The following is a 14,707-nucleotide window of genomic DNA, read 5'->3' on the forward strand; positions in this document are numbered from 1 at the left end:
ATGTGTGAATTTATGTATATACAAATATGTGACTGTACTGTACTGTCCCCCCCCCTTCCCCCCTTTTTTATGTACATTGTGGTGGCCTATGGCTTTAAGCAATAAAGTGTCTGTCTGTCTGTCTGTCTATCTAAAAACCAATGCAGATCCAGTGAAGGCTTATTCATTAATTGGAAAAGAGGAGAAAAATGCCATATAGAGCCAAATATGTGTAAAACAACAACACACCATTTATTAAACCTTAGTAAGTGAAAAGACTGGAGATAGATACTTTAAATTAAATATATAAATCGATGAATAATATAAAAGTATAAAAGTATAAAAGTGTCATTCTGTTTGGGCATAGTATGCATCTGTAAAGTGTCTTCAATTTATGAAACACTCATTAAACAAATCACATGTAATCAGAAAGCCAATGTATCAAATGTTTGGTTATCATAGCATCCAAAAAGATAATTGTTTACATATGTATCACATACTTCTTTTCCTCCCATGTCACAATTTTAGTTTGTGGAAAGCTGGTCCATTCAGCTATGTCAGAATTATACCTTAATGGAGACAATCTATTCACTCAAACAGAAGCGAACCATTGCTCATTGATGATTTCAATGGTTTCAAAAAGATTCAAAGGACTACAATCCTATGCACATTTAACTGGGAGTAAACCCCACTGAACACAATGGGAGTTGTCCTGTGAATCAGTCTTCCTCTGACACTAGAAATATTAGCTTCATCTATTTTTCTTGGTCTAAATGAACTCGAGTTTTCTGCAAGACAGACAGTCAATGGTATTTCCCTGAAGAACACACTTGCACTGTAGTGCATTGGGTGCATGATATACTACTTGTGTATTTGGTGTATTTTACAGGTATCTTGCTATGTTTTACAGGTATATATTAGGGTTGTGCACCGCTTCAGTCCGAATCCCAAATAATGAAGTGAAGCGGGCTGCTTTGGAAGTGCCTTGGCATGATCCGAACAGCACTGAGGTGCCCAGGAGTGAAGCGGCTTATTGCTGAGGCACCTCAGTCTGCCTTGGAGCTTCGGAGCTACTGAAGCCATTCCCAGACAGCCTGTCTCTTGATGTATCAACTTGTGAAAGATCAGGGAGGGGGCAAGGAGGAGAACAGAGGGGGGAAGGGGATAGGAGGGGGAGGAGGGAGGGGGAAAATGGTGAGCCTTTGTAAATGGCAACTCTAGTTGCCAAATTAGGGCTGAACTTAACCCAGCAGTCTCCAATCAGTGACAGTGGTGGAGGAGGGTGGTGAGTGAGATACTGGATATATTGGAGAGATCAGTCTGTTTTTGTTTCATTGTGTGAGAGAGTGTGCTGGTTAGAGTTGGCCATTTACTTGTTGTTAGACAGAGTTGGCTATACCTGGGGTGGGGGTGGGGGTGCATGTGTGTCTTTCTACTGCAGCTTTGCCTTTCTTCTTCCTTCCCAATTCAAATATTCCTTTTCTTTCTTTTGTAGATGCTTTATTAAATTTTTTTTTAAAAAGTACTTAGTTTGAGTTTCCTCCTTTCTTTGCCTGGTTTTTGTCTACCTGACCCAACTCTACTCTAATAGGTTTTACCTTACATTCTTTTCTTGATTGTTTATTTTAGAAAACTTTTTTTTAAAGTACTTTAGTTTTCCTTGCCCTCCCTTGTTCTTTAGGTCCCCCTCCTTCTTAATTTTCGACCCTTAGTTTTCCCTTACTTTCTGTCTAGATTTTTTCACTTTCCTCATTCTTGGCTCCCCTCCCCCACCTGCCCATCTCAGTTCCGGTATTCCTTCCCTTCCCATTTTTGATCTCTTTTCCCTAAAAAAACCAAAACAAAAAAACCCCGTTTTCTCTTCTGTTAGGATTATAGATAGTCCCCCCTCCCCTTTGCTTGTAAGTAGTTCAGTATTTGCTTTTCTTTTGCTCTTGTGTGCATGTGTGCGCACATGCATGCATGAGTGCTTGTGTCGTGGACAAGTAAACAGGGTGTGGCAAAGCACTACACAGTCCAGAGTAAAAAAACCCCAAAACCAATGGGCAAAGCGCTACACACATTAGCATATATTATTTAAATTTTATGCTACACTGTGTGGCAAAGCAAGCCCAATATGAGGTGTCTTTGGGACCTTGGCAGGGGTAAAGGTTGGTGAGGTTCTGGTGGGACCAGCAGCACTTGTAGCCAAGCTGGGTCACCCCCAGTGTGGATAGGGCATCCTGGTGTAGGGCAGCAGAGTGCCGAGGCCAGTCGCAGTGCCCGGAGGTCACTGAGGAGGCTGGTGCAGGCAGCAGCAGCAGCAGCACTCTTACAAAAGTGTGGTGTAGTGGCTAGTGTGCTGGACTGGGAATCGGGAGATCCGGGTTCTAGTCCCCACTCGGCCATGGAAGCTCACTGGGTGACTTTGGGCCAGTCACAGACTCTCAGCCCAACCCACCTCACAGGGTTGTTGTTGTGAGGATAAAATGGAGGAAGGAGGAGGATCATGTACGCTGCCTTGAGTTCCTTGGAGGAAAAAAGGCGGGATATAAATGCAATAAATAATAAATAAATAAATAAATAAATAAAAGGAGCAGCATCTCCTTTTGTAGCGGAAGAGGGGAGCTCACCGTTGCTCTCAGTTCAAGTCACTGTGCCTGCCTGGCAGGGTTGCTGTGTCTTCCTGCCTCTGTCAGACAAGACAACTGTCACTGTTTTTAGTTCAAGTCAATGTGCCCGCCTGGCAGGGTTGCTGTGTTTGCTTCCTGCTTCTGTTTAGACAAGACAACTGAGAGCTGCAGTCATGGACTGTGATTCTGAATAGGAAAGTACTAGGGGAAAAGGGTTATTTGCACTTCAAAGAAACCTATAGCAGAGATTAGGGATAGTGACTTCCTCCTAATCACCGCTTAAACACCAAACTTATCTGATTATCCCTTTATGCCCTTTGGTTTGAATTTCTGAGAAAAGCACATTTTATCTGTGCCTAGCACAAACCCTGGGCCAAACTGTCTGAAATTTGGTAGGTGGGATCCCCTCTATGGGGGCTGAGAGGTGTACAAATTTCATGCACTTCTGTGGAAACAGTGAAAAGTCATAGCTCTTTGCTTTGAGAGTTTTTGTTGAAAAGGTCAAATTTTACCTGCACCTAGCACAACAACTACTGGGCCAAACTGCCTGAAATTTGGCAGATGGGGTCCCCGCCGTGTGGGCTGACAGGTTCCCCCATTTCATGTGTTTATCATGAAAACTGAAAATGTTATGGCCATTTCTGTTTTCCAATGCAAGTCAATGAGAAAATGTCAAATTCAAATGATTCAGATATCCGAATCTCACTTCAGATCCGAATCTGAAATAAAGCAGATGGGATCCGAATCAGTCTGATGGGAAGCAGGGGGTCCATGTTCAGCCCTAGTATATATATCATCCCTTAAAAGAATTATGCTTTTACTGGTCCCTTTAGCAGTACTCTCTATTGGTTTTTCAGTTTGCAGTATCCTCCTTTTCAGTTTTATTTATGATTAAAGCCAATATCAAAACTTCTTAAGACCTGTAAGCTATAAGAAAATATTGCAAATGTGAGATAGAGCTAATGATTTTTATTAGCTGACATGATCCAATCTGACATTGTTAGCTGCCTTGACTCTCTCTCCCCCACCCCTGTGTGTATGTGCGTGCGTGCGTGCACGTATGTGTATAGGAAGGTGGAGTATCTGTTTTTTAATCAATCAATATTTTTGCTCAGAGTGCTTACATATTACAGAAAAAGATTTCTCCCTAATGTAAGCATTCCCTATGGAGGAAGATCTTGAGAATGGGGCATATCCCAACAGATCATCCTCCATACACATTGTGAGGTGGTAACAATTTCCTGAATGGAAATTAATCAATTAATGTGTTTGAATTTTACTCCCATCCATCCATCCATCCACCCATCCTATTTTATTTATTACATTTATAGACTGCCTTTCCTCCGAGGAGCTCAAAGTGGCATACATTGCGCCCCCCTCACAGCAATCCTGTACGCTAGGAAAGGCTGAGAGATAGTGAGTGACCCAAGGTTGTTCAGTGAGTTTTGGGGCCCTTTGAAAGCAGGTATCCAAGGGGATCTGCCCTGGCAAAGAACTCTTCAATGGTAGGTAATCCACAGTGGGATATCTTGAGGGGGTCATTGGGGGCCACACTGGGAGAGGCTGGGGTCCATACGCAGCTGATGGGACGCAGATTGCCCACCTCTACTCTAACCATTACACTGCACGGACTCTCTCTTACATTACATGGAGGAAGAGTGAGGATATTGCCTTGCTCTGTATCTCTATAGACAATAATTACTTGGAACTGAAAAATATTTAGCAGCAGAGTGGATACTTTCATATTAAGGATGAGAAATGCAGCTTCTTGAAGCTAGAGGGCATAGGAGACATAGAATGTCTGAGTGCAGCATTTGGTTAAAAAAGGGATGGCTGTTTACAGTCATCTTTGGATCTTATACAACATGTCGTTCATGGTATAACAGAATAGTTCAGACTGCTTATATCCTTTTCCAGAAAAGAATGTGCTGAAATACTTTCCAAAATGCTTGTTTGGTTTTTACAGGCACAACATTTAACAACAGCAGCAGTTTCAGCAATAATGTTTTGATGCATTTGAATGCACTGGAGATTCTGAAATACAACTGGAAGCCAATAGTAGTTCATAATTTGGCGATTGAATGGGGACAAATGGAGGAAGGAGAGACAAATCCCTCCTTGTGCCTCTCTGCAGCCCCAACATTGACCCACCGGAGCTGAACGCACACCTGCAAAGCCCCTCCCGCTCTGCATGTATTGCTTCAGTGGGAGGAATTGGCATAGGGACCCAGTCTGGTCACCCTTGGTACCAACCTGTTCAGTCTGTTCTTTGTTGGGGTTGTTTCAGTAACAGAAGGACAAAAGTGGGGCTTGCAAGCCAGTGGACAGCAGCCAACAGTCCATCTACTTTATCATATAAAAGTTAGGAATTGTCAAATTTAAACTCATCTAAAATTTCAGGCTAGTCGTCTATTGCTAACAAATGTTGCTCCAGAAGTAACATGCACAGGACAGAGAGATACATTAGTTGAGCCAGGATGGATGTTATGATGTTGCTGGAGGAGCGCCTCCATGTTATGATGTTGCTGGAGGAGCGCCTCCAGCAACACCAGACAGGCCGCTTAATAAGATCAGCCTCGGATGGCCTTCTCTCTGTCCCATCAGCCAGGACAGCTAGACTGGTGGGGACAAGGGAGAGGGGCTTTTCTGTGGTGGCCCCCACTCTGTGGAACTCCCTTCCTGGGGAACTCCGCCATGCCCCCTCTTTAATGAGCTTCCACCGTGCATTAAAAACGTGGTTGTTCAGGCAGGCATTTGGGGTGGGTTAGGGTATTTTAGAAAATGTTTTTATTGTAGAATTTTCTTGTCTTAAACTGTTTTATTATATGCTGTACATCGCCCAGAGTGGCTGGGTGACCAGCCAGATGGGCGATTAATAACTTTAATAAATAAAATAAAAATAAAATAAAATAAATGATGACAGTACTTCAAATTTGTTATTTTGGTATCACACATACATGCTCACATGTTTTTCTCCTGTGGAGTTGACCGGGGGTTCATTTCCCTATATATCTTCCTTTCCCATATAAGATAGGGGTCTACTTCACATACATACTAACCTCGTGACATTTCATTTCATTTATTATATTTCTATACCACCCCGTAGCTGAAGCTCTCTGGGTGGTTCACAAAAATTAAAAACCATTAAAATACATTATATAAAATGTAAAAACCATTCGCATAATGACATAAAACAAATAACATATAAAACAACAACATATATCTAAAACAATTTAAAACAATCAGCCAGAGACAATCAGAGACTCATTATACGCTGCCAAATGCCTGAGTCAAGAGGGCAGTTTTAACCTGCTGCTGTAAAGATGACAATGTTGGCTCCAGGTGAGCCTTGTCAGAGAGATTATTCCATAAATGGGGAGTTTACCAGAGCATAGACTACTAAGGCTAGGTTATACCTGTCCAGATAGGGGCATAGCTGGGCCACCAACTGAAGCTGGTAGAAGGCACTCCATGCCACTGAGGCTACTTGAGCCTCAAGTTACCAAGATGGCTCCAGGAGGACCCCCAAGCTACAACCTGCTCCTTTAGGGGGAGTGCAACCCCATCCAGAACAGGATGAGCACCCTATATCCAGTCAGGAGAACCTCCCACTAACAGCATCTCAGTCTTGTCTGGATTGAGTTTCAGTTTATTAGCTCTCATCCAGCGCATTGTCGCAGCTAGGCACTGATTTAGCACATCCACAGCCTCACCTGAAGAAGATGAAAAGGAGAAATAGAGCTTTGTGTCATCAGCATACTGATGACAATGCACTCCAAAAGTCCGGATGACTGCATTCAACCCTTTCATGTAGATGTTGAACAGCATGCGGGACAAAACTGACCCCTGCGGAACCCCGTACTGGAGAACCCATGGGGCTGAGCAATGTTCCCCAAGCACCATCTTCTGGAGCTGACCCTCCAAGTAGGAGCAAAATCACTGCAATACAGTTTCTCCCACTCCCAACTCAGAGTCGTCCCAGAAGGATACCATGGTCAATGGTATCGAAAGCCACTGAGAGATCAAGGAGAATCTACAGGGTCACACTACCTCAGTCTCTCTCCAGACCTAGTTTATTAAACAGGGCGACCAAGACTGTTTCCATGCCAAAACCCAGCCTGAAGTCCGACTGAAATGGATCTGGATAATCAGTCTTATCCAAAAGTGCGTCGAGCTGGTTGGCAACCACCCGCTTAAGAACCTTGCCCAGGAAAGGAACATTTCCCACTGGCCTAAACTTATTAAGATTTTCCGGGTCCAAGGAGGGTTTATTTAGGAGTCGTCTCACTACTGCCTCTTCGAGGTGGCCCGGGCCGCTCCCTCTTGCAAGGAGGCATTTATCACCTCCCAGGCCCAGCCAGCTGTTCCTTCTCTGCCAGTTTTTATAAACCAAGAGGGGCAAGAATCCAATATGGAAGTGGCTGCATAAACCAGTCCAAGCACCAAGTGACAAATAAGATCCATTAAAATATTTCAAACATTAGATTGGATTGTTGTTGTTCAGTCGTTAAGTCATGTCCGACTCTTCGAGACCCTATGGACCATAGCACGCCAGGCCTTTCTGTCCTCCGCTCTCTCCCGGAGTGTGCTCAAGTTCATATTCATTGCATCGGTGATGCTATCTAGCCATCTCATCCTCTGCCGTCCCCTTCTCCTTTTGCCTACAATCCTTCCCAGCATCAGGATCTTTTCCAGGGAGTTTTCTCTTTGCATTAGGTGGCCAAAATATTTGAGCTTCAGCTTCTGTATCTGTCCTTCCAATGAGCAGTCAGGGTTATTTCCTTTAGGATGGGCTGATTTGACCGCTTTGCAGTCCAGGGGACTTATAAGAGTCTTCTCCAGCACTACAGTTCGAAAGCATCAATTCTTCGGCGCTAAGCCTTCCTTATAGTCCAGCTGTCACAGCCATACATTACTACTGGGAAAACCATAGCTTTGATTATATGGACCTTTGTTGGCAAGGTGATGTCACTGCTTCTTACTATGCTGTCTAGGTTTGCCATAGCTTTCCTCCCAACGAGCAAGCATTTTTTAATTTCATGGCTACAGTCAGCGTCTGCGGTGATCTTGGAGCCCAAGAAAGTAAAATCTTTCCCTGCTTCTATTTCTTCCCCTTCTATATGCCAGGAAGTGATGGGGCCAGATGCCATGATCTTCGTTTTCTTAATGTTGAGTTTCAAACCAGCTTTTGCACTCTCCACTTTCACCCTCAACAAGAGGCTCTTGAGATCCTCTTCGCTTTCTGCCATTAGGATGGTATTGTCTGCATATCTGAGGTTGTTGATAATTCTCCCGGCAATCGTATTTCCGACCTGTGATTCATCCAACCCACCATTCCTCATGATGTACTCTGCATATAAGTTAAATAAGCAGGGCGACAATATGCAGCCTTGTCGTACTCCTTTCCCAATTTTGAACCAATCGGTTGTTCCATGTCCGGTTCTTACCGTTGCTTCTTGGCCCTCGTACAGGTTTCTCAGGAGACAGGTAAGGTGGTCTGGTACTCCCATCTGTTTAAGAATTTGCCACAGTTTGTTGTGATCCACACAAACAAAGGCTTTAGCGTAGTCAATGAAGCAGAAATAGACGTTTTTCTTGAATTCTCTTGCTTTCTCCATGATCCGGTGAAAGTTGGCGATTTGATCTCTAGTTCCTCTGCCTCTTCGAAACCCAGCTTGTACTTCTGGTAGTTCTCGGTTCGCATACTGCTGAAGCCTAGCTTGTAGGATTTTGAGCATCACCTTGCTGGCATGTGAAATGAGCGCAATTGTGTGGTAGTTTGAACACTCTTTGCCATTGCCCTTCTTTGGAAATGGAATGTAAACTGACCTTTTCCAGTCTTGTGGCCACTGTTGAGTGTTCCAAATTTGTTGGCATATTGAGTGCAGCACTTTAACAGCATCATCTTTTAGGATTTTAAATAGCTCAGCTGGAATACTGTCATCTTCGCTAGCTTTGTTGTTAGTAATGCTTCCTAAGGCCCACTTGACTTCACTCTCTAGGATGTTCGGCTCAAGTTCGGTGACCGCACTATCATGGCTATCAGGGACATTCAGATCTTTCCTGTATAGTTCTTTCCACCTCTTCTGAATCTCATCTGCTTCTGTTAGGTCCTGCCTTCTTTGTCCTTTATCATGCCCGTCTTTGCACAAAACGTTCCCTTGAGATCTCCGATTTTCTTGAAGAGATCTCTAGTCTTTCCCATTCTGTTGTTTTCCTTGATTTCTTTGCATTGTTCATTTAAGAAGGCCTTCTTGTCTCTCCTTGCTATTCTCTGGAACTCTGCATTCAGTTGGATATATCTTCCCCTTTCTCCCTTGCTCAGCTACTTGTAAAGCCTCCTCAGACAGCTACTTTGCTTTCTTGCATTACTTTTTGTTTGGGATGGATTGATTTGCTGCCTCCTGAACAATGTTACGGACCTCCGTCCATAGTTCCTCAGGCACTCTGTCTATCAGGTCTAATCCCTTAAATCTATTCCTCACGTCCACTGTATATTCATAAGGCATATGATTTAGGTCATACCTGAACGGTTTAGTGGTTTTCCCGACGTTCTTCAATTTAAGCCGAAATTTTGCAAGAAGCAGCTCATGATCTGAGCCACAGTCAGCTCCAGGTCTTGTTTTTACTGACTGTATGGAGCTTCTCCATCTTTGGCTGCAAAGGACATAATCAATCTGATTTCGATATTGACCATCTGGTGACGTCCATGTGTAGAGTCGCCTCTTGTGCTGTTGGAAAAGAGTGTTTGCTATGATCAGCGTGTTCTCTTGGCAAAACTCTATTAGCTTTTGCCCTGCTTCATTTTGTACACCAAGGCCATGCCTGCCTGTTATCCCGGTGATTTCTTGACTTCCTACTTTAGCATTCCAATCCCCTATGATGAAGAGGACATCTTTTTTTGGTGTTAGTTCTAGAAGGTGTTGTAGGTCTTCATAGAACCGATCAACCTCAGCTTCTTCGGCCTCAGTGGTTGGGGCATAGACTTGAATTACTGTGATGTTGACTGGTTTGCCTTGGATTCGTAATGAGATCATTCTATCATTTTTAAGATTGTACCCCAGTACTGCTTTTCCCACCCTTTTGTTGACTATGAGTGCTACTCCATTTCTTCTAAGGGATTCTTGCCCACAATAGTAGATATGATGGTCACCTGAATTAAATTCGCCCATGCCTGTCCATTTTAGTTCGCTGATTCCCAAGATGTCGATGTTCAATCTTGCCATCTCATGTTTGACCACCTCCAGCTTACCTTGATTCATCGATCTTACATTCCAGGTTCCTAAACAATATTCTTTACAGCATCGGATTTTCTTTTCACCACCAGACACATCCACAGCTGAGTGTCCTTTCGGGTTTGGCCCAGCCGCTTCACTCTTTCTGGCGCTACTTGGAAATACCCTCTGCTCTTCCACAGTAGCGTATTGGACACCTTCCGACCTGAGGGGCTCATCTTCCAGTGTCATCTCTTTTAGCCTTGTGATACGTTCCATGGGGTTTTCTTGGCAAGAATACTGGAGTGGGTTGCCATTTCCTTCTCCAGTGGACCACATTTTCTCAGAACTCTCTGCCATGACCTGTCCGTCTTGGGTGGCCCTGCACGGCATAGCTTATGGCTTCACTGAGTTACGCAAGCCCCTTCACCACAACAAGGCAGTGATCCATGAAGGGGTTGATTGGATTATAAAATTATAATAACTTACATTTGAAATAAACCACGCAATATTGAATCCCATGTTATCCATAGATTTTTTCTGTTGGAAAGCTCTTGCATGGGTTTTGTTTTTTGGTCTGGTAGGGTTCCTGTGCCATCAAAACCTGAATGACTGGCAGAAATTCAACAGGTTAGTTTCTTCCTGGCATGGAGATACTGTGAGGAGGGGAGTGTCACCTGCTGAATTTCTATCTAGCCCACAGCTGTTAAAGGCACAGAACCTTGGATCTAATCTTACAAGCACTTGCTCATTTAACATTCCTTAGTTGCAGCAAAGAGAGAGATTTCAAATAGGGCTGTGCAGGGACCTCCCCCTCGATCTGACTTGGAAGCCGCTTTGCGGCTTCCAAGGCAGGCCCCATCTAGTTCGGGCAGATTTAGGCCCTGCCTGACCTGCCTCAGCCCCAAACCTGAAGCGGGCTTCGGTGGCAAACCCCAATTCGGGTCCCCCCCAATGCCCTCGCACAACCCCCCAGTTCCTTACCTGGGCCTCCCGCTCCTCTGCTGCTTCCACAGCCATCGCCTTCTCTGCTGCTGCGCCACTGCCTTCTCTGCCCCCGCTGTCTTTGGCGCCGCTACCACTGCTGCTGTCTTTGCTGCTGCCATCTCCCGAAGCCTGGATGCATGGCAACTTGTCTTCTTGCAGGGAGACACCATTTTTAAAATGGCGACTCCCTGAAAGAAGTTGAGTCGCCGTGCGTCCAGCCCTCGGGAGATGGTGGCAGTGGCGAAGACAGCAGCAGTGGCGACGGCATGGTGGCAGCGATAGATAAGGTGGCGGCGTGGCAGCGGAAAAGGTGGAGAAGGCAGCGGTGTGGTGGTGCAGAGGAGGAGGCAGCTGGAGGGGGGCTGGGCCAGGGGGGCTGGGCCAGGGGACAAACCTCTGAAGCACACCATGTGCTTCGGTGAGCCCCTGACCCACTCTGGGTTACTTTGTGCCCCCTCTGCTTTGCCTCAGAAGGGGCACAAAGTGACCCGAAGTGGCCCACTTCGCCTCGGGGTTTGGGCCTTGGGCAGAAGCAGTGCGCAGCCCGAATTTCAAAGCACTTGTTTATGTGAGAAAATGGATGAAGACTGAGGCTATCAGGTGAATTTAATGTGTGATGTTGACAGTAAATAATACCAGACTAAATAATGTATCATTTTAGTGAATAATTCATTTGTTTCTAAATGATGCAGTAGTGGCTATGAAATAAGTTCTGGTGAATGCACTTGAAGGCTATAGTAATACAACACAAAATATGCTGATTGCATTATGTAATCTGTACCTTTTCCCAAGCGCACTTACATACAGCAATTATTAGATTTATGCTGGCAGGGCTTGTCTTCCATTATATTTATTGGACAGTGCTTTGTTTGAAAATCACTGCAGAAATAATATATTATTATCAATACATAAATAGTAGGGCTGTCACTGATTAAAAGATACCATAGTTGACCAAACATATTGCTTTTAATTGATTGGCCAATTAATTAATCTATCAGTTCTACATACTTCCACAGGGAAAACGCACACATTTCCCTTGTTTGTAGATGAGGCACAAACTTATAAATGAAGGCACCATCTTAAAAGAGGCATTCCTCCTATGTGTGAGGGAAGGAGAAATGCCTCTTCTAAAATGATGCTGGCTACCTATGGTCTTTGCAAGTTCTTGAATTAAAAATAAGTATTTTTTTTTAAACCGGCACCTGATTAATTGGGGCACCTCTTTAGTCAATTAAAATTTTAACTGATTAGTTGATTACTTGGTTAAATGACACGTGCCTAATAAAAAGTCATGATGCAGTTTTAAGGGCAAGCCAGAAATGTAATAAGGTACAAAACACAATGGCTATATTTGGATACCATGGTTTATTGTGGACAGAAACAGCCTAGCCCTTACCTCGGCTTATGTGTTTCCCTTTCCTTCTGCTCCTCTAGCACAGCCTTAAGGAGGAGTCTGGAGACTTTGTTGTGAATTTCAGTTATCCACAATTTAGTGTTGTGTCTGAACCCTACACTGTAGTTAGTCTGAACTACATAGTTAACCATGGTTTGAGGTTGCCTTTTTTCCTCAAACAAATCATAATTAAGATTACCCATAGTTTGTCAGTTTTGGATGACATGACATGCTGCCTTTAATAAAAATGGAAGTAAAAGCTTATGAGTTCCTCTCTGTGGCTGAACTGAGGAAGAGGAGGTGTGTATGTCTGAAGGGAGGCTTCACTCATTCCCATAATATTTTATTTTGACAGGAATGAGCCACAGCAAGCCTCAGGCTTGCATGTTCCTCCTTCTCACTCCTCTTCTGGAGATTGGAAGTGGTTCCTTCAATTTTTGATACACTGCAGTTTAGTGTTATGTCTGAACCCTAAACTGTGGCTGACCATAACTATGGCTTGTTAAAACAAGCCAGGTTCATAAACCATGATTTGAAGTTGGCTTGTTTCAAATAAACCATAGTTAAGATTATCTTAAAACCCAGTTTTATTGGGTTCAGATGACATAATAATCTGTGGTTAATCCAAAATGGAAGTGAAGGCTTCTGAACTCTTCCTTGTGATGGACCAGAAGAGGGGTGGGGGAGCATGTGAGCTTGTAAGGAGGCTAGGCTTATTCCTGTTACGCTAAACAATATTTTATCATGGTGTCCAATCCATGCAATGGGTTCCCAGCTCGCCAAGGGTAGTAGCAGATTATGGACTTTGGTGGGGTTTGACATCCTCACATGTGTCAAAAGAGTGCTTTTGACACCCGAGTGCTCCCCCAAAAAAATTGGTTTGGTGATGGAGACTGACGCTTTGCAATAATTCTGAAAGGACTTTCATCCATTTGGTGAAACGTATGGCCTTGTAACCACTGATGTGAAAGTTGCCTAGCAGGCATTTGAAGCTATTTAAATTTTTCTCATGGGACAGGATTAAAAAAAAAGTGAAACTAGTTCTGTGAGTTCAATTTTATTGCAATATTTTTGCTGTTTTTGACTGATCGTAATTTCTATTGCAAAATATTGTATATTTTATCTTTTTCTTTGTATGCTGATTTCAGGGCCTTTTGGCATAGCACAGAAATAAACATTAACATAACATAACTGGTATTCCATACTTCTTGTCTGAATCTAAATAGCTCATTGAATCCCTGCAATTTGAATATATAATATTATATATGTTAGGGCTCGCCTCGCCGACCTTTTTTGAATTGGTGGGCACATTTGGAATTTTGAAAGAATGTCATGGGTACCCTCACAAAATGGCTGCCTTGGGGCTGGCTCAGTCACAAAACACTCATTTCCCAGATGGCAAAGTGATGACACTAAAAGAAAAGTAACTTGCCAAAGAACCTAAGTACAAAGCAGAGGTGGGGTCCAAGCTGTAAAACACAAAACCACTCCTTTGAACCCAAATAAAGATGGTGCTCGAAGGAAGCCCTTCACTTTGCAGCATGCCAACCTCCCAGTTAAAACATAAAATAAAATACTGCTAAAAATAAGAAATCAGAAGGGGCAGGGATCTTGGCAGGTGCCAAGAGAGTATGTATTCCAACCTATTCCTTCATAGACCCTTGGGTCTATGAACAATAGGAAACTGTTCCCCAGTGGATGCTCTTAAAATGAACCTGTTCACAGACTAAGGAGATAATCAAACCTTTTCTCACCAAGATGTATGACTGATGCCCTCAGAGTTATCCTGAGAATAATTACAGGGTCTGAGAAATGAAGAATTCATTCTTCCTTTGAGCAGGATGGATGGACCCCGGAACCTTAATATTCTATACAACATTTATACTGAGGCACATGTCTAGACTTATGAAAAGGCCTTGGAGGCATCATCAGTGTCTCAGACAAGTAAATATGAACAGGATCACTAGCAACATTGTCTTCTTTTTACATGTTGAAGGGAGAGACTGAAAGGATGTTCAGTTATGGTTTAGCTACTTTCAGTTCCTCTCCAATTATTGCAGTATAATACTTCAAACTGTACAATAGACATTGTACTAGCTGGAGGAAAAACTGAACAGTAGAATCGCTGTTAGTAGGATTCATCTTGGGGCGTGAAATGTCTCTATAGTGCTCATGAAACAGAGGGTGGCATAAAGCATATAAGTACAGAAGCACCTTTGGCAAGTATGGTAGAAGGATCCTGATAGGAGGCATAGGTACACAGGACAAGAGTCTAGTGCACAAACAAGCCATAACTTTAAAGCAGATTAGTTGCTTCTCATGGAGAGAAAGAAAGTCCGTGTGAATGCATGCAAAAAATTGGAAAAAAGAATCCTGCCTATTCAATGTTATTGAGAACAAGCTCAGAGAATGCCTGAGTGGTGGTCAAAGCATAGTCCAATCCTGTGCATGTTTACTCAGGAGTATGTCCTGAGATCAATGGGTGTACCCCCAAGTAAGTGAATCAGGACTGGAACCTTAAT

The sequence above is a fragment of the Heloderma suspectum genome, chromosome 1 (genome assembly GCF_057233095.1).
Source record: "Heloderma suspectum isolate Gila_16-S chromosome 1, 16-S_ref, whole genome shotgun sequence".
NCBI classification, from domain to species: domain Eukaryota; kingdom Metazoa; phylum Chordata; class Lepidosauria; order Squamata; family Helodermatidae; genus Heloderma; species Heloderma suspectum.